Source organism: Rhinoderma darwinii, chromosome 4 (assembly GCF_050947455.1).
Source record: "Rhinoderma darwinii isolate aRhiDar2 chromosome 4, aRhiDar2.hap1, whole genome shotgun sequence".
Classification (NCBI taxonomy): domain Eukaryota; kingdom Metazoa; phylum Chordata; class Amphibia; order Anura; family Rhinodermatidae; genus Rhinoderma; species Rhinoderma darwinii.
Genome location: NC_134690.1, coordinates 278,463,331 through 278,476,232, shown reverse-complemented (window position 1 = coordinate 278,476,232; position 12,902 = coordinate 278,463,331).

The following is a 12,902-nucleotide window of genomic DNA, read 5'->3' as shown; positions in this document are numbered from 1 at the left end:
TTCCATTGCTTTGATACCTCTGGGGCTCTGCAAATGCGACATGGCACCCGAAAGCCAATCCAGCAAAATCTGGACTCCAAAGAACAAATAGTGCTCCTTTCTTTCTGAGCCCTCCCATGGGCCCAAACGGCAGTTTATCACCACAAATGGGGTATTGCTGCACTCAGGACAAATTGGGCAACAAAATGGAGTATTTTATTTCTTGTGAAAATAAGAAATTTTGAGCTAAAACCACATATTATTGGAAAACATTATTTTTTTATAAATTCCCAGCCCAATTCAGATAAGTTCTGTGAAGAAACTATGGGGTCTAAATAGTCACATTACCCATAAATGAATTGTTTGAAGGGTGTAGTTTCCAAAATGGGGTCACTTCTGGTGGGTTTCCATTGCTTTGATACCTCTGGGACTCTGCAAATGCGACATGGCACCCGAAAACCAATCCAGCAAAATCTGGACTCCAACAAACACATAGCGCTCCTTTCCTTCTGAGCCCTCCCATGGGCGCAAACGGCAGTTTATCGCCACAAATGGGGTATTGCCGCACTCAGGACAAATTGGGCAACAAAATGGGGTATTTTTTTCCCTGTGAAAATAGGAAATTTTGATCAAAAATTACATCTTATTGGAAAAAATGTCATTTTTTTAATTTCACAGCCCAATTAAAATAGGTGCTGTGAAAAAAACTGTGTGGTCAAAATGATAACAACAGCCATAAATTAATTCCTTGAGGGGTGTAGTTTCCAAAATGGGGTCACTATTGGGGGATTCCTACTGTTTTGGCACCTCAACACCTCTTCAAACCTGGCATGCTGCCTAAAATATATTCTAATAAAAAAGGGGCCTCAAAATGCACTAGGTGCTTCTTTGCTTCTAGGGCTTGTGTTTTATTCCAGGAGCGCAGTAGAGCCACATGTGGGACATTTCTAAAAACTGCAGAATCTGGACAATACATATTTAGTAGTGTTTCTCTGGTAAAACCTTCCATGTTACACAAAAAAAATTGAATAAAATTGAAATTCAGCAAGAGAAATGAAATTTGCAAATTTCACCTCCACTTTGCTTTAATTCCTGTGAAATGCCTGAAGGGTTAAAAAACTTTCTAAATGCTGTTTTGAATACTTTGAGGGGTCTAGATTTTAAAATGGGGTGTTTTATCAGGGTTTCTAATACATAGGCCCCTCAAAGCCACTTCAGAACTGAAGAGGTACCTTAAAAAAAAGGCTTTTGAAATTTTCTTAAAAAAAAAGAGAAATTACTGTTTATGTTCTAAACCTTGTAACGTCCAAGAAAAATTAAATAATGTTCAAAAAACGATGCCAATCTAAAGTAGACATATGGGAAATGTGAACTAGTAACTATTTTGGGTGGTATAACCGTCTGTTTTACAAGCAGATGCATTTAAATTCTGAAAAATGCTATTTTTTATATATTTTCCCTAAATTTTGCAAATTTTCACCAATAAACACTGAATATATCGTCCAAATTTTACCACTAACATAAAGCCCAATGTGTCACGAGAAAACAATCTCAGAATCGCTTGGATAGGTTTAAGCATTCCGACGTTATTACCACATAAACTGAAATATGTCAGATTTGAAAAATGGGCTCTGAGCCTTAAGGCCAAAACAAGGCTGCGTCCTTAAGGGGTTAATGCCCGCGGCGTTCAATGGCCGCAGGCTAAAAACGCAGCGGAAAGTGCCGCGAAAATCGGCGTGCAGGGAAAGGAAAATCTGCCTCAAACTTCCAAACGGAATTTTGAGGCAGAAATTGCGCCTGCAAAAAACTCAGTGTGAACATAGCCTTAGGGTATGTGCACACACACTAATTACGTCCGTAATTGACGGACGTATTTCGGCCGCAAGTCCCGGACCGAACACAGTGCAGGGAGCCGGGCTCCTAGCATCATAGTTATGTACAATGCTAGGAGTCCCTGCCTCTCTGCAGGACAACTGTCCCGTACTGTCATCATGTTTTCAGTACGGGACAGTTGTCCTGCAGCGAGGCAGGGACTCCTAGCATCGTACATAAGTATGATGCTAGGAGCCCGGCTTCCTGCACTGTGTTCGGTCCGGTACTTGCGGCCGAAATACGTCCGTCAATTACAGACGTAATTAGTGTGTGTGCACATACCCTTACAAGGAGGCAATCACATCACTGACAGAGTTAACTATGTGGATCCGAGATTATTACAGCTGTGAATGTTTAGTCTAATAATAATTAAATACATTTGACAATAATATTTCACTTTTTTCACTATGAAGACTTTGAGGTTTTTCTTTTACCCCACAAAGGATAAGTTGGTTTTCTGTGAAAGGCTTAGAGGAAAATGTAACAAGAGTTCAATTGTGACTTTAGGCCGTTTCTGCCACTTTTGCCTCTTTTTAACCCCTATGCGCACCAGGACGCAACTGTACATCATGGCAGGAGGTTACTTTGCATACCACGACGCACAGTTACTGTGCGGTTCCCGGTGCACACTGTTGAACAGGAACCGGGAGGTCAGCTGTCTCCGACACCTGACACTCCACTCTTGCCGGCTAGCGGTCCTTTGCCGCTGATATTGGCAATTAACCCCTTAAATGCGGCGATACATTGTGATCACAGCATTTTAGGGGTTTCTACCACATCGGCAGACGATTTTTGGCAATGGCCTCCGTGTCTGCCATGTACGGAAGCCTATCAGGACCAGCCACTCGTTAGTCCTGATAGGCTTCCGGTCAGAGTGACAGGAAATCACTGAGTAGTTCCGGATGCACACTGTTGGTGACAGTGTGCATTGGAAACCGGGAGGTCAGCTGCCCCCGACAGCTGACACTACACTGTTGCCGTTCAGCGGTTTATGGCCGCTGGTTTTGGCAATAAATCCCTTAAATGCGGCGATCTATTACGATTGCCGTATTTAGGGGGTTTGTAGCACATAGGCAGCCCCCATGCCATCGTGAAGGGTTGTCATTGCAACCGGAGGCCAGACAATGGCCTACGGGTATGCCATGTACGGGAGCCTATGAGGACAAGCCCTCTGGCTGGTCCTCATAGGCTTACTGTCAGAGTGACTGTCACGTCCCAATGACAGTTGGAATACATTTCACTATGTAGGTAGTGTAATGTATTCTAGCAGCGATCAGTGCTGCAGGTCAAAATAAAAGTAAAACAGGTAAAAAAAAGTTAATTAAAAATGTTTTATAAAAGTGTGAAAATAAAAAAATATCTGTTAACCCATTCGCGCACCCTGACGTACTATTCCGTCATGGTAACCATAGCGTTCGCGCTCCATGACGGAATAGTACGTCACAGGAGGAACGGCCATTTCGGCCATCCTCCCGACACATACAGGAGCTGTGACAGCTGCTCTCTCATACACATTGTAGCGTGGCCCAATCGTGGTGTCCCCGCTAGTTAACCCTTTAGAAGCCACGTTCAATAGCGATTGCGGCTTCATAGGGGTTAAACCGCCATCGACGGCCTGCTACATGATAGCGGCCGGCGATGGTGGCTATGGCAACATGACGCCTAATAATGGCGTTGGGCTATGCCATCTACGGAAGGCTAGTGGGTCCTGACAAAGTCAGGACCCACTATGCTTGCTGTCAGCGAGTAGCTTACAGCTCTAAAAAACTGCACTACGCATGTAGTGCAGTGTATTAGAATAGAGATAAGGGCCTCCTGCCCTCAAGTCCCCTAGTGGGACAAAGTAAAAAAGTTTTTAAAAGTAAAAAAAGTTGTGTAAAAAATAAGAAAATAAAAGTTTTAAAAGTATCAATCCTTTATTATTAATAAAAAATAGATAAATAAACAAATTAACTTTACATAATTGGTGTCGCCGCATCCGTAACATCCTGAACTACAAAAGTATTTTGTTATCTATCCTGCCCGGTGAACGCCATAAAAGAAAATAATAATAAACCATACCAGAACAACAATTTTTTGGTCACTTCAGTGACTTCACCTCCCAAAAAATGGAATAAAAAGAGATCAAAAAGTCGCATGTACCTAAAAATGGTACTGGTCGAAACTACAGTTCGTTACGCAAACAACAAGTCTTCACATGGCTTTCTTGATCGAAAAACATTAAAAAGTTATGGCTCTTAGACTAAGGCAACTCCAAAAGTAAATGATTTTATATAAAAAGTATTTTATTGTGAAAACGCTATAAGACATAAAAAAACAATAAACATATGGTATCGCCGTAATCGTATCGCCCCACAGAATAAAGTGAATATGTCATTTATAGCGCACGGTGAACGCTGTAAAAAAAAAAAAAGGGATACAAATCAATAGAATGCTGTTTTTTAGTCACCATGCCACTTAAAAATAGAATAAAAACTGATCAAAAAGTCGCATGCACAACATGAAAACTACAATGAATTCCTCAAGGGGTCTAGTTTCCAAAATGGGGTCACTTTTAAGGAGTTTCTCCTGTTCTGGTACCTCAGAAGTACTGAAAATGCGATATGGCGCCCAGAAACCAATCCAGCAAAATCTACATGGAGCCCTGCTGTTTGTCCAACCTGCAGTGTATGACCAAGGGCGTAACTAGGAAAGACTGGGCCCCATAGCAAATTTTTGACTGGGACCCCCCTCCCCTGGGTATCACACAACCCCCCCTTGTAGATAGTGCCTCCCTATAGATTCTGCCAAACAGCGCCCCCTATAGATAGCACCATACAGCCCCCCTGTAGATAGCGCCATACACAGCCCCCTGTATGTAACGCTATACAGCCCCCTGTAGATAACGCCATACAGCCCCCCTGTAGATAACGCCATACAGCCCCTATAGATAATGCCATACAGCCCTCCCCTGAAGATAACGCCATACAGCCCCCCTGTAGATAACGCCATACAGCCCTTGTAGATTATGCCATATAGCCCTCTCCTGTAGATAACGCCATACAGCCCCCCTGTAGATAACGCCATACAGCCCAGTGTAGATAGCGCCATACAGCCCCAAACCCCCTGTAGATAACGCCATACATCCCCCCTGTAGATAACGCCATACAGTACCTCCCTGTAGATAACGCCATACAGCCCCCCCTGTAGATAACGCCATACAGCCCCAAACCCCCCTGTAGATAACTCCATACAGCCCCCAAATCCCCCCCCCCCAAAAAAAACGGCCTATAGTTTGTCCTACAAAAGAGATGTATCCCCTATCCACAGGATAGGGTATACATGTGTGATCGCTGGCAGCGATAAGGAGAATAGGAGACCAAAAGTCCCCCGAAGTTCTCCAAAACAAACCTCGGTCTTCCGGGGACTGCGCAGTTCAATAAAAATTGAAGGAGCGCTGGTCACGCAAGCGCACAAGCGCGGCCGGTGCACAATTAATTTCTATGGAGCTGCCGACAGACCCCGGAAGTCCGAGGTTTGTCATGGAGAACTTCAGGGGACTTTCGGTCCCCCGTTCTCCTTATCGCTGGGCGTCCCAGCGATCACACATGTATCCCCTATCCTGTGGATTTCTTTTGTAGGAACAACCCCTTCAGTGGCGTCACGCTGTAGCAGCCATAGCGGCTGCTAGCAGAGACTCCCGTCATGGGGGGGCGTGTCGGCGTGCGGCACGGGCCCCCTCATGCTGCGGGCCATGTAGCAGCCGCTACGGCTGCTGCAGCGGTAGTTATGACACTGTGTATGAACACATGTGGGGTATTGCCGTAATCGGGAGAAATGGCTTTACAAATGTTGGGGTGCTTTTCCTCCTTTATTCCTTGTCAAAATTAAAAATTCGTACCTTTTATTGGAAAAATTTGATTTGCAATTTCACAGCCTAATTCCACAAATTGCAGCAAAAAACCTGTGGGATCTAAATGCCCACTATACCCCTCAATAAGTTTCTTGAGGCGTATAGTTTGCCAAATAGGGTTACTTTTTTCGGGGGTTTCCACTGTTTTGGCACCACAAGACCTCTTCAAACCCGAAATGGTGCGTAATAAAAAGGTGGCCTCAAAATCCACTAGGTGTTCCATTGCTTCGGAGGCTGGTGCTTCAGTCCATTAGCAAACTAGGGCCACATGTGGGATATTTAAAAAAAAATGCAGAATCAGGGCAATACATATTGAGTTGTGTTTCTCTGGTAAAACCTTCTGTTTTACAGGATTTTTTTTTAATAAAAAGGATTTTCTGACAAAAAAAGGAAATTTGTGCATTTCACCTCTACTTTGCTTTAAATTCCTGTGAAACACCTAAAGGGTTAATAAACTTTCTAAATGCTGTTTTGAATACTTTGAGGGGTCTAGTTTCTAAAATGGGGTGCTTTATGGGGGTTTCTAATGTATAAGCCCCTCAAAGCCACTTCAGAACTGAACTTGTACCTAAAAAAAAGAAGCTTTTGAAATTGTATTCAAAATATGAGAAATTTCTGCTTATGTTCTAAGCCGTGTAACGTCCTAGAAAAAAAGAGAAAGTTAAAAAAATGATGCCAACATATAGTAGACATATGGGAAATGTGAACTAGTCACTATTTTGTGTAGTATTACGATCTATCTTACAAGCAGATGCATTTAAATTAGAAAAATGCTATTTTTTCACATTTTCTCTAAATGTTGCTATTTTTCACAAAGAAACACTGAATATATCGACCAAATTTTACCACTAACATAAAGCTCAATGTGTCACGAGAAAACTCAGAATCGCTTGGATAGGTTTAAGCATTCCAAAGTTATTACCACATAAAGTGAAATATGTCAGATTTGAAAAATGGGCTCTGAGCCTTAGGGCTTATTCAGACGAACGGGATATACGTCCCTGCAATGCGCATGATTTTCACGCGCGTCACACGGACCTATATTAGTCTATGGGGCCGTGCAGACAGTTGCGTGATTTTTACGCAGCGTGAGTCCGCTGCGAAAAACTCACGACATGTCCGTTCTTTGTGCGTATTTCGAGCATCACGCACCCATTGAAGTCAATGGGTGCGTGAAAAGCACGCGCACCACACGGAAGCACTTCCGTGGGACGATCGTGATTCGCGCAACAGCTGTAAAACTATGAATGAAAACAGAAAAGCACCACATGCTTTTCTGTTTACAAACATCCAAACGGAGTGTCATAATGATGGCGGCTGCGCGAAAATCACGCAGCCGCGCATCTTACGGGGCTAACACACGGTACCTTTTGCGCGCGCGCAAAACGGCGCGTTTCTTGCGCGCGCAAAACGCACACACTCGTGTGAATCCGGCCTTAAGGCAAACTGGGCTGCGTCCTTAAGGAGTTAAAATAAACAAACACTGCTTTTTTTCCTATAATAAGTCTTTATTTATAGGAAAAAGAAAAAAGTAAAAAAAAAAGTACACATATTTGATATCAACGTGTTCATAACGACCAAAACTATATAACTATAATGTTATCTTTCCTGCACGGTGAACACTGCAATAAAAATAAACAAAAAACAATGTCAGAATCTATATTTTTTGGTCACCACCCTCTCAAAGTATAGAATAAAAAGAGATCAAAAAGTCGGGTATACCCCAATACAGTACCAATAAAAACTACAACCTGTCCCGTGAAAAACAAGCCCATACACAGCTTTTGTGATTGAAAAATAAAAAAGTTATGGCTCTCAGAATATGGTGACATGAAAAATGTATTATTTTATAGAAAAATTATTTTATTGTGCAAACGCTGCAAAACATTAAAAAAACTATATACATATGGTTTTGCCGTAATCGTATCAATCCGAAAAATAAAGTAAAATGTAATTTATAGCGCGCGGTGAATGCCGTAAGAAATAAAGAATTTAAAACTCCCAAATTACTATTTTTTCGTCACCTTAGCTCTAAAGAAAATATAATAAAATGTGTTCAAGAAGTTGTGTGTACCAAAAACTGGCACCAATAAAAACTACTACTCATTCCGCCAAAATTTAGCCTTCACGTCGCTCAATCGACCAAAAAATAAAAAAGTTAAGTCTCTGAGAATATGGTGATACAAAACAATTTTTTTTTTTTTTTTTTTTTTTTTTTTTTTTTTTTTAACAAATATATTTTTTCTTTGTAAAAGTAGTAAATTTAAAAAAAAAAAAAAAAAAAAAACAAGGGGCGTGGCTTGGCTGTTGATCCTAATGGCTGCGTGAGGACTGAGCTCCGGCACCATCTCCACTTCATAAGCGTCGTAAGCCTCATAAATAGACCCGCCACTTACCGACATTTGCAGCACGGGTCACTGAATCATTCAGGATGCCGAGGCGGAAAAGACCGGTGACGAGACCAGCTCGGCTCACCGACTTCTACCCCTCCCGCCTTGTGGAGGAAAAACAAGATGGCGGGGAGACGCGCTCGCAGAGAGGATCTCTTACCTCAGAGCCTGCAGCTCTGTCACCCACAAAACCTTCTCTGGAGGGACGGGAACACAGGAGAAGTGCCTCGGTACCGGGATTGAGTCCATCATCCACAAGATCACAGGAGGAGACCGCGGCAAGCAGCAGGAGACTTACAGCAGAGACACGTGGGAGCCTGCACACAAATACAGTCCCAGGCACTGCATCCTCCTCGCAGACTTCGTTAGGCTCAAAGAGCCCAGAACGACAGAGACAACGCAGGACCTCCAGAGATGAAACCAGCGACCAGGTAGGGGTCATAGACCAACATGAACCCCCTGTTGTGGAATTGGGAATAGAACTGGGTGACCTACCCTCCTCAGACACCCCTGTCACTGAAATAGCTATGAAAGCAATGCTGCAAGCTCTGAGCACCTCTCTACAGGTCGGGTTTGCTAAAATGCTTCACCCCTTATCTACAGCAGTACAAGATGTGGAACAGAGAGTACACCATACGGAGACTAAGATAAGTGAGTTTGTTACCTCACACAACGAACTAATTGATGCACACTATGAGCTAGAGGATGAAGTATTGCAGATGAAAGCAAAAATGGCGGATCTAGAGGACAGATCCCGTAGAAACAACATAAAATTAAGAGGGGTCCCAGAAGATGTTGGCTCTAAAGATCTATGCATATATGTTCAAGATTTTATTAAAGCCATGTTACCAAAGTGCTCGCCAAGAGATGTGATCATAGACCGTGTGCACAGACTTCCGAAGCCTGGCAACCTGACGGATGACTCTCCGCGTGATGTGATAGCACGCATACACTTCTACCACATAAAGGAGCAGTGGATGGCGTCTCTTAAAAACAAAGAGCTGATACCATCCTCATATAATAAGATAGCCGTTTTTGCAGATTTATCAGCGACTACACTTCAGCTCAGAAGACAACTAGCTCCAATTACAAGCGTTTTGCGAGACAAGCAGATTTTGTACCGATGGGGCTTTCCGGTCCGACTGTTGATTCATCGTAATGGATCCCTCCACATAATACGCAATTTACATGAAGGGATTGCCATATTAAAAACATGGAACATTCAGGTTATTTTTCAAGACCATCCTCCTACTCGCCCTCCTGCAAGAATGAAAGATGACTGGCGGCAAACTACGCATCGCAAGCAAAAGAAACGTTGAAAGGTCTCTTCTTCACTTTACGCCTTTTATATTTATCCACGTTGGATATGATAGAAAGAAGTTCGTTGACTGACCTATATGGAGGCCTAACTACATAGGTGCAGAAGTGGTCATTGGGATTTGACTTCAAGCTGACTGAATTTTTCTTTCCCCCCAAAGAGCGGAACAGTAAGATCTGTTCCGGTGTTCTAAAGTTTCTTTTGTCTACTATGTTTGTTCTGTGTTTATATCTCTTTTGTTTCAGCAGCACGTACGACAAGATTACATCACAGCAAACAGGCTTGTATAATAGTATTTACTATACTGAGGGACTAAATAGAGATACAGAGGAGCCTGAAATGAGAAAACTGTCATCTAATACTCTATATTTTACAAAATGGCTTTAAAGTTAGCTTCTATGAATGTTAATGGCCTGAATAGCCCTCATAAAAGGGCCCATATGTGGAGAGAATCACAATCGCTAGCCTGTGATATTTTCTGCATACAGGAGACGCACCTTCTGGCTAAAGATGCGTCTAGAATACATCATCAAGCTTTTCCACACATATTTCAGTCACACTTTGATAGCAAATCCAGAGGGGTATTGATTGCAGTGAAAAACACGGTGTCGTTCCAAATGATTCACAACCACATTGATACACAAGGAAGATTTGTTATATTGGCTTGCATAATTAATAATGTTAAATATACCCTGGTGAATGTATATGCCCCCAATAGACATCAAAGTCGCTTCTTCCATAAAATATTCAGGCTTATAAACAAATTCAGGCAGGGGAAAATAATTATGTGCGGAGACTTTAATTCAATAATAGACACCTCCTTAGACACTTCGAATCCAGTAAGACAATCAAAATCACAGCTGGGAGACCTACTTTGGCAACATGAACTTTATGATGTATGGAGGGCACAACACAGCACAGAAAGAGACTACTCTTATTATTCCTCAGTCCACAATAGTTACTCTCGCATCGATCTATTTGTAATAGGGAAAGAGTTGCTCTTTAATGCAAAGAGCACAAACATAGAGGTCATAAAATGGTCAGACCATGCAGCAATCACTTTGACATTGGCAGATAAAAACACGAGCTCTCCAACATATATTTGGAGATGTAACCCCTTTCTATTATCCCATCCAGATCATAAGCAAGTAATAACAAAAGAACTAAGAGAGTACTTCCATAACAATGATACCCCTCAAATTAATGACTTCACTTTATGGAATGCCCACAAAGCATTCATTAGAGGTACCCTAATCCGACTAGGTCACAAAGTTAAAAAACAAAGGATGGAAGCCATTTCCTCTATCACATCAGAAATTCATAAAGTGGAGTCACTGAATAAAAACAAACCAACTCCACAACAAGCGAAACACCTTAATACCCTAAGACAGCAACTTAGATATAACTTACTTTCTGAATATGAAAAGAACCTAACAAAAACAAAAGCAAGGTACTACTCTCAGAACAATAAAGCAGGTAAACTGTTAGCATCTAGGCTTAAATCACAATACCAGAAGTCCAGGATTCCATTCCTAATAGACCCTCAGACAAAAGCTAAACGCATACACCCCATGGATATAGCAAACCAATTCAAAGAATATTATTCGTCCCTATACAATTTGAAAAATGATCCTTTTTCACCTCACCCGTCCGAAGAAGATATCCAGTCCTTTCTCCGTAATATACACCTACCACAGCTTTCTGAGAGTCAGATGCAATCCCTAAACTCCCCTATAGAAGTTGGGGAAATAATAACAGCGATAAAATCAATGCCAACGGGAAAGTCCCCGGGCCCAGATGGCATCACCAATATGTACTTTAAAACAATGAAGGAAGTATTACTTCCTTTTATGAGAAGATTCTTCCAATCAGCTATGGACTCAGGATCTTTTCCTGCAGAGAACCAAACGGCGCTAATCGTCACCATCCCAAAGCCAGGGAAATCCATGGATACACCCCAAAACTTTCGCCCTATATCTCTACTAATGTAGATATTAAAATATATGCCAAGATTCTAGCTTTGAGGCTTGCCCCCATACTGTCAGCACTCATAGGTGAGGACCAGGTTGGGTTCATAAAAGGAAGACAGGGATCAGACAACACCCGTAGAGTTTTGGGATTATTACATGTTATTGAACAAAATCATATACCTGCAGTCATGCTAGCGCTTGATGCGGAAAAGGCATTCGACCGCATTCATTGGAAATATGCCTTTGCCACATTAGAGAAAATGGGATTCAAAGAAGGAATCCTTGCAGCTATTAGTGCACTATATTCAAACCCCTCGGCAAAAGTATTCACTAATGGAGTCCTCTCGGAAAGTTTTCACATATCAAACGGCACCAGACAGGGTTGTCCTCTTTCCCCTCTGGTGTTTATTCTATCAATGGAACCTCTGGCACAGTTACTTAGAACACATCCCGACATTCATGGAATACGGGTAGGAAATAGAACCCACACGATCTCTCTCCACGCAGACGACATTATCCTTTCGTTATCCTCCCCGGAGGATTCCTTGGAAGCAGTTATGGAATGTATTCGTAATTTTGGACAGGTCTCCCTATATAAACTTAATACACTGAAGTCCCAGATTCTCCCATTGAACATCTCAACCTCAACAATCCATTTCCTCCAAACTAAACACCCGTTTGACTGGCAGGAACGTTATATTAAATACCTAGGTATTTCTTTGACACCATCTCACAAATCCTTATACCAGGCCAACTATGAACCCCTCTTACAAAGTTTGCAAGTAGAAATGACTAGATTACACAAAGTAGAAGTCTCATGGATAGGTAGAATTGCAGCTTTCAAAATGCTACTATTACCCAAACTTTTATACTTGTTCAGGACGGTTCCAATTATGATCCCAAAGAGTTTTTTCAAAGGTATTCAGAAAGCCATGTTAGACTACATATGGGCATATAACAAACCTCGTATATCATCACATACTCTAACCAAAGACAGAGGTATAGGAGGGCTGGGGATTCCAGACATTTATAATTACTACGCATCCACTCTAATAGCTCTTCTTAGTCCAAGTTGGAAGGAAGACCTCAGGAATCATTGGGTGCAGATAGAGACGTCATTTGTTTACCCCTCCAACCTAAAGGCGCTTTTGTTTCTGGAATTTTGGAATATGAATGTACCCTCTAATATTTCTCCCCTGACTAAAGCGGCTTTGGCTTGTTGGTCCTATATCCATAAAAACGCGGGTGACTGCTGTCCTCTCCCAAAGGCACAAATCCCTATTGATATTCTAGAACTAGCTATCCCCGACCTAAATTTGATAAATTGGAAGATAGGAGGTTTATCAAATGTCTCGCAGTTGTATGGTAGACTGGGCCTTGATTCCTTTGAATATTTAAAAAATACTTTTGGTCTCCCACAATCTGATTTCTTTAAATATCTTCAGATTAGACATTTTCTAGCTTCGATTCAGAAGATGCAT